The 14,910-nt window shown below is 37.1% G+C and overlaps 1 long non-coding RNA gene across 1 annotated transcript in view; it reads right to left on the bottom strand.

Annotated features, from left to right (window-relative positions):
* Nucleotides 1-776: 776 nt before the first annotated feature.
* LOC134761777 (uncharacterized) overlaps nucleotides 777-14,910 on the bottom strand; it is a 412,845-nt gene continuing 398,711 nt past the window's right edge. The window contains exon 3 of the long non-coding RNA XR_010140885.1: nucleotides 777-979. This is a non-coding gene — a long non-coding RNA (uncharacterized LOC134761777). The remainder of the gene's footprint in view (nucleotides 980-14,910) is intronic.

Here is a 14,910-nt window from a genome sequence, read left to right as displayed (position 1 = left end):
AAATGGAATGGGAATCTACATCATTTGGGACTTCCCATTACTCTCAGAAAATAGCCCACCTCTGCTTTTTGAAAATAATTCTCGGCCGGGCGCAGTGGCTCACGCCTGTAATCCCAGCACTTTGGGAGGCCGAGGCGGGAGGATCACGAGGTCAGGAGATCGAGACCACGGTGAAACCCCGTCTCTACTAAAAATACAAAAAATTAGCCGGGTGCTGGGGCGGGCGCCTGTAATCCCAGCTACTCGGGAGGCTGAGGCAGGAGAATGGCATCAACCCGGGAGGCAGAGCTTGCAGTGAGCCGAGATTGCGCCACTGCACTCCAGCCTGGGCGACAGAGCAAGACTCTGCCCCCCAAAAACAAAAAAAAAAAAAAAAGAAAATAATTCTCCCCAGCTGTATTTTGGTTCCTCTAGTTTTCCATCTACTCAGAGTTTAGTATTACAATTATCTTATTACTGTTGTCATCTTGAATCATTTCAATAATCCTTAAAACATATTCAGGTTTTCATAAACTAAAAAAAAAGATACACATATATAAAAGAAAACATCTAAAGAAATCTGTATTAGTTGTCTAATATCACATAACAAATTACCCAAGATCTTAGTGACTTAAAACAATAAACACTTATTAATTCACAGTTTCTGTGGGTAAGGAACTCAGTTGTGGCTTACCTGGGGGTTCTGCCTTAGGATCACTTAAGATCTTAGTGACTTAAAACAATAAACACTTATTAATTCACAGTTTCTGCGGGAAAGAAACTCAGTTGTGGCTTACCTGGGTGGTTCTGCCACAGGATCACTTAAGATGTTGCAGTCAGGATGTCAGCCATTTCTGCAGGCATCAGAAGACTTGACTGGGCCTGGAAAATCTGCACATAAGACAGGTCTCTGCCATGGTGCTGGTTGGAGAAGTCCCTCTTTATGAGTTACTTGAGTGTCAGCATGACATGATGGCTAGCTTCCCCCAGCATGAGCAACCTATGAAAGGGCATGACAGAACCTATAACACTTTTATTACCTAGAATCAGAAATCATACACCATTATTTTTTCAATTTACTATGGCTTACACAAGTCAGCACTATTCCATGTGAAAGGGAACTACAGAGGGGCGTGAATACCAGGAGACTAAGATCATTGGATGCCATATTGGAGGATAGCTATCATAACATTTTTCTTTTGTTCCCACTTATCTATTATATTTGCTAAACAATGTTCCTTTCTGGTTTTGCTGTCAAGCTCCTAAAATATTTGATCTACATCTTTCACCTCCTCTCTTTAACGATTCTAATTCCTTCTTATCCTTTTTGTCATCTACTTCAGTGCATACCACTCCAAGAAACTATTTCCTCAAAGGTTACCAGTTATCTCTTTCTGCTAAATGTATGACCTTTGCCTTTCCTCAGACTTGTCATTCAACATCTTAAAGTGTTTGCTGCTATGAACAACCCCCTAGTGACATTTCCTCATTCTTTGGCATCTTTGGCACTTTAAGGGCTTCTTCCATCTCTTTGATGCCACTTAGCTTCTCCACTGTGTTTCTACCTGTGGAGTGTTCTCTAAGTTCACACCTCCATTTTTCTCCCTATAGTTTGGTCTCATATATCCTCACTGCTTCGGCTGTGACATTTAGTATCTGGCCATTAGTAAATATGCATCTCCTTCCCTACTCAATCATAGTACATTCTTGCCAGCTGCCTATAGCATCTCCATTCTCTAATCTCTAAGAAATTCCCACTGTTTCTTCCTTCAATACCTCTTTGAAGAATTTGCCTTATCCCTTTCATTCCAACTACCACTACTCTAGTCCAAGCCCTCTCTATCACACAACCAGATCAACACAGCACTATTTTAGCTGATATATTTACTGGACTCGAGGGCTGACCTTGCCTTTTCTTTAATAAAACTGTCATACGCTTTTCCACTACATCTTCTTTAATAATTCCTTTTATCTTTTTATTTTTAATGATGAAAAGATTCATTATCATCTGATTTCAAATCTGAACTCCTTAGACTAGTTTCTGAAACACTTAATGTGTTTTGGAACCACACCATTTGGCTACCATACCTAATTCCTTATTTTCTTTATTTCTTACTTCTTATTTACCTTATTTTTCCTTAATGAGGTTAATCTACTCATTGTCCTGCAAATGCACAAATTTCTACATTTCCTTTAATTCTATTCTCTACCACACACAAAAAAATAATATGCTCTTATTTATGTCCTCCATTTTATGAATATTCTAGTCTCAGTTTCCACAATCTCAATGAAATCTTCTCTGACTACTTTGGTTCATACTAAACTGTTTGATTTTTTAGTTTCTGATGCCCTATTAGGCACCCACATCTATGATTCTTCATATGTTAGTTTTATTTCCACAGCTCAGTTGTAGGCTTCTAAATGCTGGATTTATTTATTTCTTCTCATATTTCTTTTAAAACATCTAAAATAGTCTACAAGTACCATGCTGAGCACATAATAGGCCATGAATAAATATTTATTGGTTAACTAAATGAGGAAAACAACTAGAAAATTCCCATGGCATTTGGCAGAATGACTACAGGCAAAAGGCTCCTTCTCGAAATATATTATCTAAAAGTGCATTTTCCCCATGTGTCGATGAAAAAACAAATGACTTTCTTCTAGCATAGCCAAAGTTAGCTCTTAAAGCATGTGTAAAATCCAAAAGACAGAATTTGTAAAGGCACAACTGTTTAACTAAAAAGACAGATACACAAAAGAATTGCTTCATTTAACAAGTACAGAGGAAATAGATCACATTCCAAAAGTAATTTGATAATTTTGGCAGCTGGAAAATAATTTTATAAAAATCTAAACAATAAGGCTGTTGTCTTGGATTTATTAAGGGAAAGGAAATTTTCATAAAGCCAAAAAAGTGAAAGAAGAACTTACATACGTGAATATCAGGAAAAGAAATAGTGAGGATAATTGTATCACTGAAGAAACATCTTTTTTTCCTAATTCAAGCATATTAAAAATTAATGTGACTATTAACAACTATGACCTCTCTATAGAAAGAATATATCTGTACTTCCGCCAAAGCCTCACAGTTGTTATTTCCTCCTTTGGAAGCAATATTATGTCTTGGAACCAGTTTGAGGCTCTGCAGTCAGTGGAACTTTTCATGACTAGCTGAGTGACCTTAGGCAAGTTACTGAATCTGGAGGAAACTTACCAACCTCACAGAGCTGTTGGGAAAATTAAATGAGATTACGTATCTGAAGGAACCTGGCATGGTGTCTGACTCATGCTGGCCAATACATCTTAGTCTCTTTCCATTCTGATTAGCAAAGATAAAGAGATATTAGAAGACAGAAGCACACTAGAGTAGGTAGGAGGAAGCTGGGACTATTTTCCAGGTTGAGCTGCTACTTAGATATTGTGGCAGGAACAGCAAATTTTCTTACAGATTCCATTTTCTTCACTTAAAAAAATTTTTTAGTTTTAATTTTTGTGGGAACAGGTGGGTATATATATTTATGGGGTACATGAGATATTTTGATACAGGCATCCAATATATAATAATCACATTATGGAGATGGGGTATCCATCTCCTTAAGCTTTTAACCTTTGTGTTACAAAAAACATCCAGTTGTAACTGTTGAACTATTTTTAAATATACAACTAAATTATTTTCATTATAGTCACACTGTTGTGCTATCAAATACTAGGTATTCATTTTTCTAAATATTTTTATGCTCATTAAACATCCCCATCTCCCCCCAGTGTCCCCACTACTTTTTCCAGTCTCTGGTAAACATCCTTCTACTCTCTATCTCCATATGTTCAATTGTTTTGATTGTTGCATCTCACAAATAAGTGAAAACAGGTGATGTTTGTCATTCTGTGCCTGACTTATTTCACTTAACATAATGACCTCCAGTATCATCCATGTTGTTGTAATTGGCAGCAACTCATTTTTTATGGCTAAATAGCACTCCATCGTGCAAAAGGACCACATTTTCTTTATCCTTTCATCTGTTGATGGACACTTAGGTTGCTTCCAAATCTTGGCAATTGCAAACAGTGCTATAGCAAACATGGGAGTGCAGATATCTCTTCTATATACTGATTTCCCCTCTTTTGGGTATATACCTGGGAGTGGGATTGCAGGATCATATGGTAGCTCTATTTTTAGTGTTTTGAGGAACCTCCAAACTGTTCTCCATAGTGATTATACTAGTTTACATTCCCACCAACAGTGTAAAAGGGTCCCCTTTTCTCTACATCCTTACTAGCATTTGATATTGCCTATCTTTTGGATAAAAGCCATTTTAACTGGGATGAGATGAGATCTCATTGTAGTTTTGATTTGCATTTCTCTGATGATTAATAATATGGAACACCTTATCATATGCCTGTTTGTCATTAGCATGTGTTCTTCTGATAAATGTCTATTCAGAGCTCTTGCCCAGTTTTAAAAAACTTCTAAGTTCAGGGGTACATATGCAGGTTTCTTACATAAGTAAACATGTGCCATGGGGGTTGGCTGTACAGATTATTTTATCACCCAGGTATTAAGCCTAGTACCCATTAGTTATTTTTCTGGTCCTCTCACTCCTCCCACCCTCAACCCTCTGATAGGTCCTAGGTGTGTTGTTCCCCTCTATGTGCCTCAGCATTTAGCTCCCACTTATAAGTGAGAACATGAGGAATTTGGTTTTCTGTTCCTGCATTAATTTGGCTAAGGATAATGGCCTCCAGCTCCATCCATGTCCCTGCAAATAATGTGATTTCATTCTTTCTTATGGCTACAGAGTAGTCCATGGTGTATATATACCACCTTTTCTTTATCCAGTCTATCATTGATGGGCATTTAGGTTGATTTCATGCCTTTGCTATTGTAAATAATACTGCAGTGAACATACACATGCATGCGTCTTCATAACAGAACAATTTATATTCCTTTGGGCATATACCCAGTAATGGGATTGCTGAGTCGAATGTTATTTCTATCTTGAGGTCTTTGAGGAATCACCACACTGTTTTCCGTAATGGTTGAACTAACTTACACTCCCACCAACAATGTATGAGCATTTCTTTTTCTCTACAGTCTCACCAGCATCTGTTTTTTGACTTTTAATAATAGCCATTCGACTGGCGTTAGATGGTATTTCATTGCGGTTTTGATTTGCATTTCTCTAATGATCAGTGATGTTTGTGCCTGTCCTTCTTGAGGATTTCCAGGTATTTGAAGGAACATGGGCCCCAAGTCCAATATCACTGTGGTTTTTGCAGACTCATAGAAATACCACCTTGGTTGTCTTGGATAAAATCTGCAAGAATTCTCTGGGTAACCAGGCAGAGACTCTTGTTCTTTTCCCTTACTTTCTCCCAAACAGAGTTTCTCTCTCTCTGTGCTGAGCTCTGGAACTAGGGGTGTGGTCATGAAAGCACCATATTAGTGTTAGCACGGCCACTAGGTCTTGCCCAAGGCCCACTGTAACAACCACCTGGCTACCACCTTTGTTCACTCAAGGCCCTAGGGCTCTACAATCAGCAAGTGAAACCAGTGCAGTTTGTGTCCTTCCCTTCAGGATGCTGAGTTCCCCCAGGCAGGTCCAGAGATGCTGCTTGGGAGCCAGGGATTAGAGTCAAGAACCTTAGAAATTTGCCTTATGTTCTATTCTTCTGTGGCTAAGCTGACACTCAAACCAGAATATATATTTCCCCCACTCTTCCCTCTCCTTTCCACAGGCAAGGAGCCTCCCTGTGAGCACCACCACCACCACTGGCCCATCATGGGGTTCTGCCAGGTCACCACTGATGTTCACTTAACGCCCAAGGGCTCCTCATTCATCTTGTGGTGAATGCTGCCAGTCCTGAAACTCAGCCTTCAGAGCCATGGGCTCTGCTCTGGCTCCAGGGCAGATCTAGAAAGGCTGTCCAAGAGCCTAGCTCTGGAATCGGGAACCCCACACTTTTGCTTATGATTCTACCCCACTTTGTGGAGCTGGCACCTTAGGTGAAAGACAAAGTCCCATTTACTTTTCTCTCTGCTCTTCTCAAACAGAAACGTCTTTCACTGTAGCCACCACAGCTGGGAATGTGCTGAGTCACATCTACAGTCAGCATGTTTCAGAGTCCAAGGACCACAGCATACTACTTGGTTATCTCTGCTGGTTATTCAGGCACCAAGGACTCTTTAGTCATTAGGTGATGTATCCTGCCAGGACTGGGTCCTTCCTTCAAGGCAATGGGTTCCCTTTGACTCAACATGTGTCTAGAAATGTCATATGGGAGATAGGGCTTGAAAAGGGGACACCATAACCCTGACTGGTGCCATATCCTACTGTGGCTAAGCTGGTAAACAAGATGCAAGACAATTCCTCTTTACTCTTCGCTCTCCTCACCTTAAGTAGAAGAAATAGGACACTTTTGTTGCCACAAGCTGCTCTGCCTAGGGTTGGAGTCGAATTGGCTCAAGCACTTCTTCAGCCACCCCAGCTGGTGTCTCCTCGGTCATGTGCCCCCTAGTCCTCTGGCTCTGAGCCCAGCCCAGCACTAGGATTTGCCTAGGAATTGCGGTCCTTCTGGACTGCCTTTCAAGTTCCTAAGACTCCAGAGTACTTTGGCCCATGGTGCCAAAGCTTTCCAAGAAGCTGAAGTTCTGACCGATGGGATGAGTGATTCCCCTTTGGCTAGGTCTGGTACAAATGCTTTCTCCATGTGCTGGCACTAGCTGAGTCCAGGCTGGCTTTTCTCTCTGCTATGACAGAGTAGCAATGAGTTCAGTGTACGCCTCCCAGTCACTGTGCTCTCCCTCTGCTAAATGCACAGGCTCTCTGCACTACAGAGCCATTGCCAGGAAATTGGGAAGGGGTGATGTCGCTGATTCAAGACTGTCTCTCCAACCATTCTCTATGCCTCTTTCAATGATACAAAGTTAAAACCAAGTACTATGATTGCGCACCTGAGTTTTGGTACCTGTGATGGTGCTTTTCTGTATCCAGTTGTTAAAATTTGGTGTTTCCGCAGGGAATATAAATGTTGTAGGCTTCTATTCTGCCATCTTGCTCCATCCCTCCTCTTCTCACAGAAGCCCCTGAGTTTTAATGGGTAGCCAAATAAAGATATATTTCTTTTGGCTTCCTGGGGTTTCTAATTGATTTATTTGCAATGCCATTTGGTAGAGCAGTTACTACTTTACTACCATTCACCACTAACTTCAGTCCTATGCTCAGCCAAATGACAACATTCATGACTCTTTTTTGATACCTATGGGCTCTTCTGTGTATGACCGCTGGACCAGACGATCTCTAAGAAATCTTCCAGCATTCAGTGGTTCTGGGAAAACACAGAGGATGATGTTCATTTCTCTGTTAGTCAATGTTGCAATTACTTAGTGGGTTTTCTCTTTTTCTCAAAATTTAACAGGAAATTTGAAATGATCTTGGTTTTAAAATTCTCAGACGTCTTCTGCATGTTAAACCTATCAAATATTTATTTAGGAGATGGATGGCATATTGTGGTTGCTGTAACAAAATACCATAAACCTGATGGCTTAAAACGATAGATTTTTTTTATTCTTTCACAGTTCTGGAGGCCAAAAGTCCAAAATCCACATGTCAGCAGGGCCACAAAGACTCTAGGGGAGAATCATTCCTTTCCTCCTCCAGTTTCTGGTAGCTCCAGGCCTTAGTGGGTTGGTGGTTGCATCACTTCAATACTTGTTTACATCTTCGTATGGCCTTATCTATATCTTTGTCTGCTGTCTCTTACCAGGACACTTGTCATTAGATCTTGGTCCCATCTCAAGATCTTTAGTCCCATCTGCAAATATTTTATTTGTAAATAATATCACATCCACAGGTTCTGGGGATTAGGACTTGGATATATGTTTTGGGGAGTCACCATTGAACTCACTTACTACAGATGGCTACATAAACAATCACTTATAAAATACATGCAGTAGAGCTATCTCATACTCTAACAAGGAAATAATCATATTTCCCTTTTTAACTATTTACAAAAAAATGAAAAATTTGTTTTAAGATATTTTCATATGAATTGTGAAGCTACACGTTTAAATAGCAATCTTTTCAATCTATCAATGTCTTCTACATTATCATATTTTCATTATTGTGAATTTTGTTCTAATTTTGTAATTTGCTGCTTCTTAAATAGATAACAATTATTTAGAAAGAAGTCTTGGAAATAACCCATTTTTTCTTCTGTTTAAAGAAACAAGTACACCTAAATACAATCTTAAAATTCAACATAAAAGTATGGAGAAAAAAATTATTCTCCTTCAATATTTCTATCTTAATCCCTCTCTCTTCCTTAGAGAAATAACAGTTTAAAATTTCTTTCTGAAACTTTTGAGCATACATAAAGGACAGTTGTTTGTGGGTTTTTTTGTTTATTATAAATGGGATTATGGTCAGTGAATTGCATTTTCTCTTTACCAATACCTCTTGAAGATATCTGTCTACATAGACATCTATACCATTATTTTTGTAACTGCACAATATTGATAGAAATAATGCACCATAATTTATTGATGAACATCTAATTTTTCAAATTTTTTATATCACAAAAATGTTTTAATGTCATGTATCTTTAAGAACGTGCAAATATTTCTATAGGATAGATATTTAGAGGTAAAATTCTTTGGTCAAAGTTATGCACATGTCCACTTTGATTTATCCTGCTCATTTGTCCTGCAAAATGCTCTGTGAACGGGACAATTATGGCTAAAGAATAATCCTTACGTGGTCAATTAACCAGCTATATTCTTCTATAATAGCTGGACAGATCATGTGGGCAAAAGGACATATATGTATATGTTTATATGCATCTGTATATTTTTATGTACATATATGTGTGTGTGTGTGTGTGTGTGTGTGTGTATAATATACTGGTTTTTTTTTTTCTATCTAGGTGTTATAGAAAGCCATTTAGCATCAGCTGGATAAATTAGAAAAAAAGTCACTTATGCTAATATCCCTCCTATCCACCCAAATAGGCTAAGCATCATACACTCAAATAAGGAAAAAGAGAGCCATTTTTTCAGTGTAGTAAACAAACCACACCAAAAAAAAACCTAAAAGAAAAAAGTAGCATCTGTTCTGCTTTATGGACCAGTGCCATGGTCCCAAGGCAAAACACTCTCTCAGTTCAATAATTCTCCCTGAGAATGGAGGCAGCTCCAAAATATCTAATGGAGGCATCTTAAATCAACACAAGAGTTCAATCCAATGATGCCATCACAACTCTGTACTTTTTTCCCAAAAGTCCTAGCAGGAGAAAACTTGCTAAAAGCTATATGTAACTTGAATTCCAAGGTGATCTGAATGAGTGCAGCACCACAAATTATGTATTTAGATGCTTTTCAGCTAATCTAGGAAAGAGAGAATATCTTTTCCTCAGGCAAAAGGTTAAACTGGAGTGACAGTAGCATAAAAAAACTTACTGTGGTGCCTCAATAGCTGTCACTCCTGACTTCAGCACTCAGCATAATTATACCAACATAGTAATAAAAATAATTCCAAAGCATTTGAACATGATATGTCCTTAAAACAGGTTGACAACTAAGGATGCACATATTTTGAAGGTAGCAGACTTACAGCTCTTTAAAATGCAGCAGGAAACTGCATTTCTAAAATACAGGAGTACATAGAATTATTTATCAAGTCATTATAGAATATTTACAGCCTTAGAAAATTTATCATGTTCCATTAAGTAGAGTTTGCTTCCATCAAGCTATTCCTTATGCAGAGCTTCAAATATCCTTCATCTAACCTCACTGAAGTCCAGTATATACTTTCTGCCTCTGAAATATCTCCACATTTAACCTTATCACATATTTGGCAAAATAGGGGGTCAAGCAATAAAAACCTGATTGGTTGTATTGCATGGAATTGCTTTCTGATCAAAATCTAAGATGCATAAAATGTGGGGTTGTTGCAGAGTTTGTTGTATTTACTACAAAGCAGGAAAGTTAGTCAATTTAAACATATGAAATCAGCTGCACTAAAGATTAGAACACCCTGGGGATCAGAGACACAGTTCAGGATGGCTGAGCACTGACAGTGTGACATATTTCAGGACAAAAGGATTTTGTACTGGGGGCATGATTCCATTCTACCGATGAGCAAATGCAGCAAATGATTATTTTTGCATTCTTTATGTGTTATTCTTTGATTTCTCTTTTCACCATTTGGAGATCAAACTGTTTTTGGCTGTTCTGTGACTTTTTTTAACCAACGATCGGTTACGTTTTTCTCTGCTTGTTTTCACTTGTTTTTTATTTATTTATTTTGAGATATAATTAACACTCAGTAGTATGCACAGCCAGGCACAATGGCTCATGCCTGTAATCCCAGTCCTTTGGTAGGCTGAGGTGGGTGGATCACTTCAGGTCAGGAGTTCGAGACCAGCCTGGCCAACATGGTGAAACCCCATCTCTACTAAAAATCCAAAAACTAATAATAATTAGCCAGGCATGGGGCATGTGCCTGTAATCCCAGCTACTCCAGAGGCTGAGGCAGGAGAATCACTAGCACCTGGGAGGCAGAGGTTGCAGTGAGCTGAGATCACGCCATTGCACTCCAGTCTAGGCAACAGAGCAAGACTCTATCTCAAAAAAAAAAAAAAAAAATAGTATGCACAAACTTCAACTGTTCAGTATGATGAGCTTTAATAATTATATACAGCCATGTACATTGAAAAAATACATTTAAAAAATCCCTTGTGCTCTGTTCCAGTCGATTTCTGTCCCCATCTCCACAACAACTATGAGATTTCTATCAACATAGTTACTTTTGCCTGTATTCAGATTTCGTACAAACGAAATCCTACAGTATATACTTTTTATCACTTAATATAATGTTGTTGGTTATCCTTTCTATCACTTAATATAACGCTGTTGGTTATCCTCCATGTTGTTCTGTATATCAATGGTTTTAACTGCTAAATAGTGGTCAATCGTATGAATATACTACAATTTATCTATCAAGTCTCCCATTGCTTGATATCTGGGATTGTTCTAGCCTTTGTTATTATAAATCTGGTTGCTATTTCTTTTTACACGTCATGTTAATACCTATGAGTAGTATTGCTAGGTCATAGAGACTGCCAGTTTTCCTAAGCATTTTTATCACTTTACACTCCACCAGCAACATATGAGAGATTCTTCATTCCACATTCTCACCAAAATTAAATGTTTTCAGTTTTTTAAATTTCAGCCACTCCTGTGGATGTTTAGTATAGCATCTCATTGTTGCTTTAGTTTGCAGAGCCTTATATCTAGTAATGTTAAAGACTTTTTTAAATGTATTTATTGTTCACTCATAGATTTTCTTTTGTGAAGTGTTTAACTCTTGCACATATTTCAGTTGGGTTGTCTTTTTGTAGTTGATTGGTAGGAAATTTTTATCTATTCTGTATACAAGTCTGTTGTCAGAAATTCTTTGAATTTTATTTATCAGTTTGAGATTTATTTATTAATTTTTAATGGAGTCTTTTGATGAGCAGAATTTTAAATTTAGCCTAATTTTAGTAATTAACTTATTGTCTCTTATGGTTGATGCTTTTTGTGTTCTATCAAATACATCTTTGCCTAACCTGAGGTCATGAAGATATGTTTCTTTTTTCTTCTAGAAGCTTTATAAGTCTCATGTTTAGGTCTGGGATCCATTTTGAATTAATTTTTGTATATGGAATAAGAGTGAAATTACATTTTCTTCCATGTAGATATCTAGTTGTTCCAGCAACATTTGTTGAAAAGACTTTGGCCAAAGAATTGCTTTGGCACTTCTTGGAAAATCACTTGACTACGTATTTGAAGTTGAAAATCACTTTACTGAGTATTTGTGGTTTGTTTGTGTTCTATTAATTTATTTGCCTATGCTTATGCCAATCCCACAGTTCCCTGATTACTATATGCTTATGGTAAATTTTGAAGTCAGGTAGTCTTAAGTCCTCCAATTTTGTTCTTTTTCAATATAGTTTTTGCAATTCTATTTTCTTTTCATTACCATATATAATTTAGAACTATCTTGTCTATTTCTTCAGAATAGCCTGTTGACATTTTGATAGAGATTGCATTGAGTCTATATATCAATTTAGGAAGCCTAGACATTTCAACAATGTTGCATTTTCCTATCTAGGAACATGCTATACTTCTCCATTTATTTAGATCTTTAATTTCTGTCCCAAATATTTTATAATTTTCAGTGTAGAGGTGTTACATATCTTTTATTAGATTTATTCTTTCTTCTTCAAGGTTTTTGATGCTATTACATATTTTTAACTGTTATTTTCCAACTGGTGGTGGGATGGCAATTTGCTCTATGGCTGGGGCCCTTGTAATTCCAATCTATTACAAGAGCCCACACACAGTTATTAAACATGCATTAGCAGGTCAGCTGGTTTCTGCCTATCCTGTCTGTGATTAATTCTTCTAGAAAGGAGAACAGTGATAAATCTCTTCTATCCTATAAAGAGTTCCTCACTCTCTGATGTCTTGTTCATTTGGGTTTCTTTATGTGCTCAGCTTTATGATGTTTTTTAAACTATCATTTTTATACCTTATCTGGTTTGTTTGGGTTATTAATTTAAGACTAATGGTCTTTTGTGACTTTTTACATCCAAACTAGAAATCAATCAATTATGTGGTTTTTTAAAATAGTTTTAAGGTAACCTTCCTCTTTACTATGTCTGAAAGTACAAAAAGGAAAGGAATCAAAAAGTGGTCAGGACAACAAAATCATAAAGAAATCTGTTGACTTATGGCTTGCTATGTGCTAGGTCCTAGATTTATAAGTATCACCAAATTCAGTTCTTAGAACAACCCTATGAAGGAGGTATGACAGTCATTATCCCCATTTTACAGCTGAGTAAGCTGAAATACAGAGTACATAAGTAGTTTGTCTGATGAAACACAGCTCTTAAATGAAAAAACTGGGATTTAAACTCAAGTAGTCTGGGTTTTGAGCCTACATTCTCACCACCTTCTCTTCAATTTCCCTCTACCAAATCTTATTTCTACATTTACCCTCATTTCCCAAGTACGATAGCTATCTGGAATTTTTAACTGTAAATGCTCATTTCTTTTTTGAGTTGTGCCACTTCTGCAATTTTCATCTATCCAATCTCTTACACTCCCTTAGTATTTTCATATAATAGATACAACTTATTAAGTGCTCATATAAAAGATATTGTGTGTTATTAACAGTAGTTTTGTATATATTATTCACAAATACCACAAAAATTCTTAAAGACAGATGATGTTGTTCTCATTCTATTTGGGGGTCCAAATTAAGGTCCAAAGCAAGCAATTGTCTTAATTCACATAAAAATTAGTCAAAGGGTGAAATTGGAATCTGACCAATCTTGGGTTTAAAGCCCATGTTCCCTCCACCACTCCACACAGCCTCTCTCTCATGAATGACTCTCCAAGTCTTCTGAACTCATTGTCACAACTCCCTTTCCTCATCTTTTATTAGGTACTCTAACTGGCTATTTATTTAAATGCTACTTCTTCGTGTATCATTACTTTATTTTTGCTTCTGCTATTTTAAATTCACTTGTTTGAAGTTAAGGTCTCAATGTCTACTGGAGCCTCCTTTGGAGGATATTTTTAAAACTGAAATTTAGATTAAAAAATACAAATGATGAGTTAATGGGTGCAGCACACCAACATGGCACATGTATACATATGTAACTAACCTGCACGTTGTGCACATGTACCCTAAAACTTAAAGTATAATAAAAAAAAAGTATATATAAGAAAATAATCGTTAATGGAAATGAGTGAAAGAAGTCAACCAAGCAGACTTTCAGATGTGTACAGTAGATTGGGGTCTGGGGCCCATACTATGGGCAGGACCTGGTTCTCAGCTACTAGAGTTAGGAGAAATAATGAAGAATCTCTCTGCTCATACTCATAAAGGTATGAAATTACATATGACTCCACATTACCATTATTATCATTTTTTTCAAACAACCCCTCATACCAACTTTATCTACTTCAAAATACAATATGCCATTAATGTCCATTTTAACATGGATTCAACAGAATGAAAGGAGATCAAAAAGGCTCCCAAACTCCTCAGGGCTGACTCTGAGACTTGCACTCCACCACCATTACTGCCAGTAAAACTTGTCCAATTCTAGCCTCATACGTCAAAAATCTGATGCATAGTTTCCACATGCATATAGTTTCTTGAATCATTTAGATAAAAGAAGAAACTCTATAATAAGGGCTTGCAATCGGAGAGACTGTCACTTGATCTACTAATACTCAATTTATGGTAGGCCCTAAGCAAAAATCTACAATTTGTAATTTTGGGCCTATTTCTGAAATTTAATGACACTTAAGATTTAAAAATACTGAACACTTATCTTCATTCTCAGTACAGAAACCCTTCAGAGAAAAAATTCTGCTACTCTCTTAGGACTGAATCTCATTTCAGACACATGTTCCTTTCTATAGTTCATGTTTAATTATTTAAATGTCATTAAATCCTGCAAATCTATTTGATAAAGTAATTGAAATTAATTCATGTAATTTATTTTACTTTCAATGATAGAAACGTGTGCACATAAATGTCACTGCACTGCTAAACCCAGTGGATCGCAACTGAGTTTTCTTTCTGAGGATTTCTAGTCAGTAGGGATTTTAACTTCCAAATGCAAAAATTTCTCTCTTCCAGCACATGAGTGGGCTGAGGCACCGATTGGCAAGTTTCATTAGTAAGAAATTCTCTCATTCAGGCCTATGACCACAGAGATGAAGCCAGGACATTATTGAGATCAAGTTCCTGCTCTAAAGCGATCCCTGTAATACTATCACAAATTATACAAGTGCTTTTTTTTATTTTTTTAATTATACTTTAAGTTTTAGGGTACATGTGCACAATGTGCAGGTTAGTTACATATGTA

This window comes from Pongo abelii, chromosome 6 (genome assembly GCF_028885655.2).
Source record: "Pongo abelii isolate AG06213 chromosome 6, NHGRI_mPonAbe1-v2.0_pri, whole genome shotgun sequence".
Taxonomy (NCBI): Eukaryota; Metazoa; Chordata; class Mammalia; order Primates; family Hominidae; genus Pongo; species Pongo abelii.
Note: the sequence above shows the minus strand (reverse complement) of the source record. Positions and strands in the feature narration are given on the sequence as shown.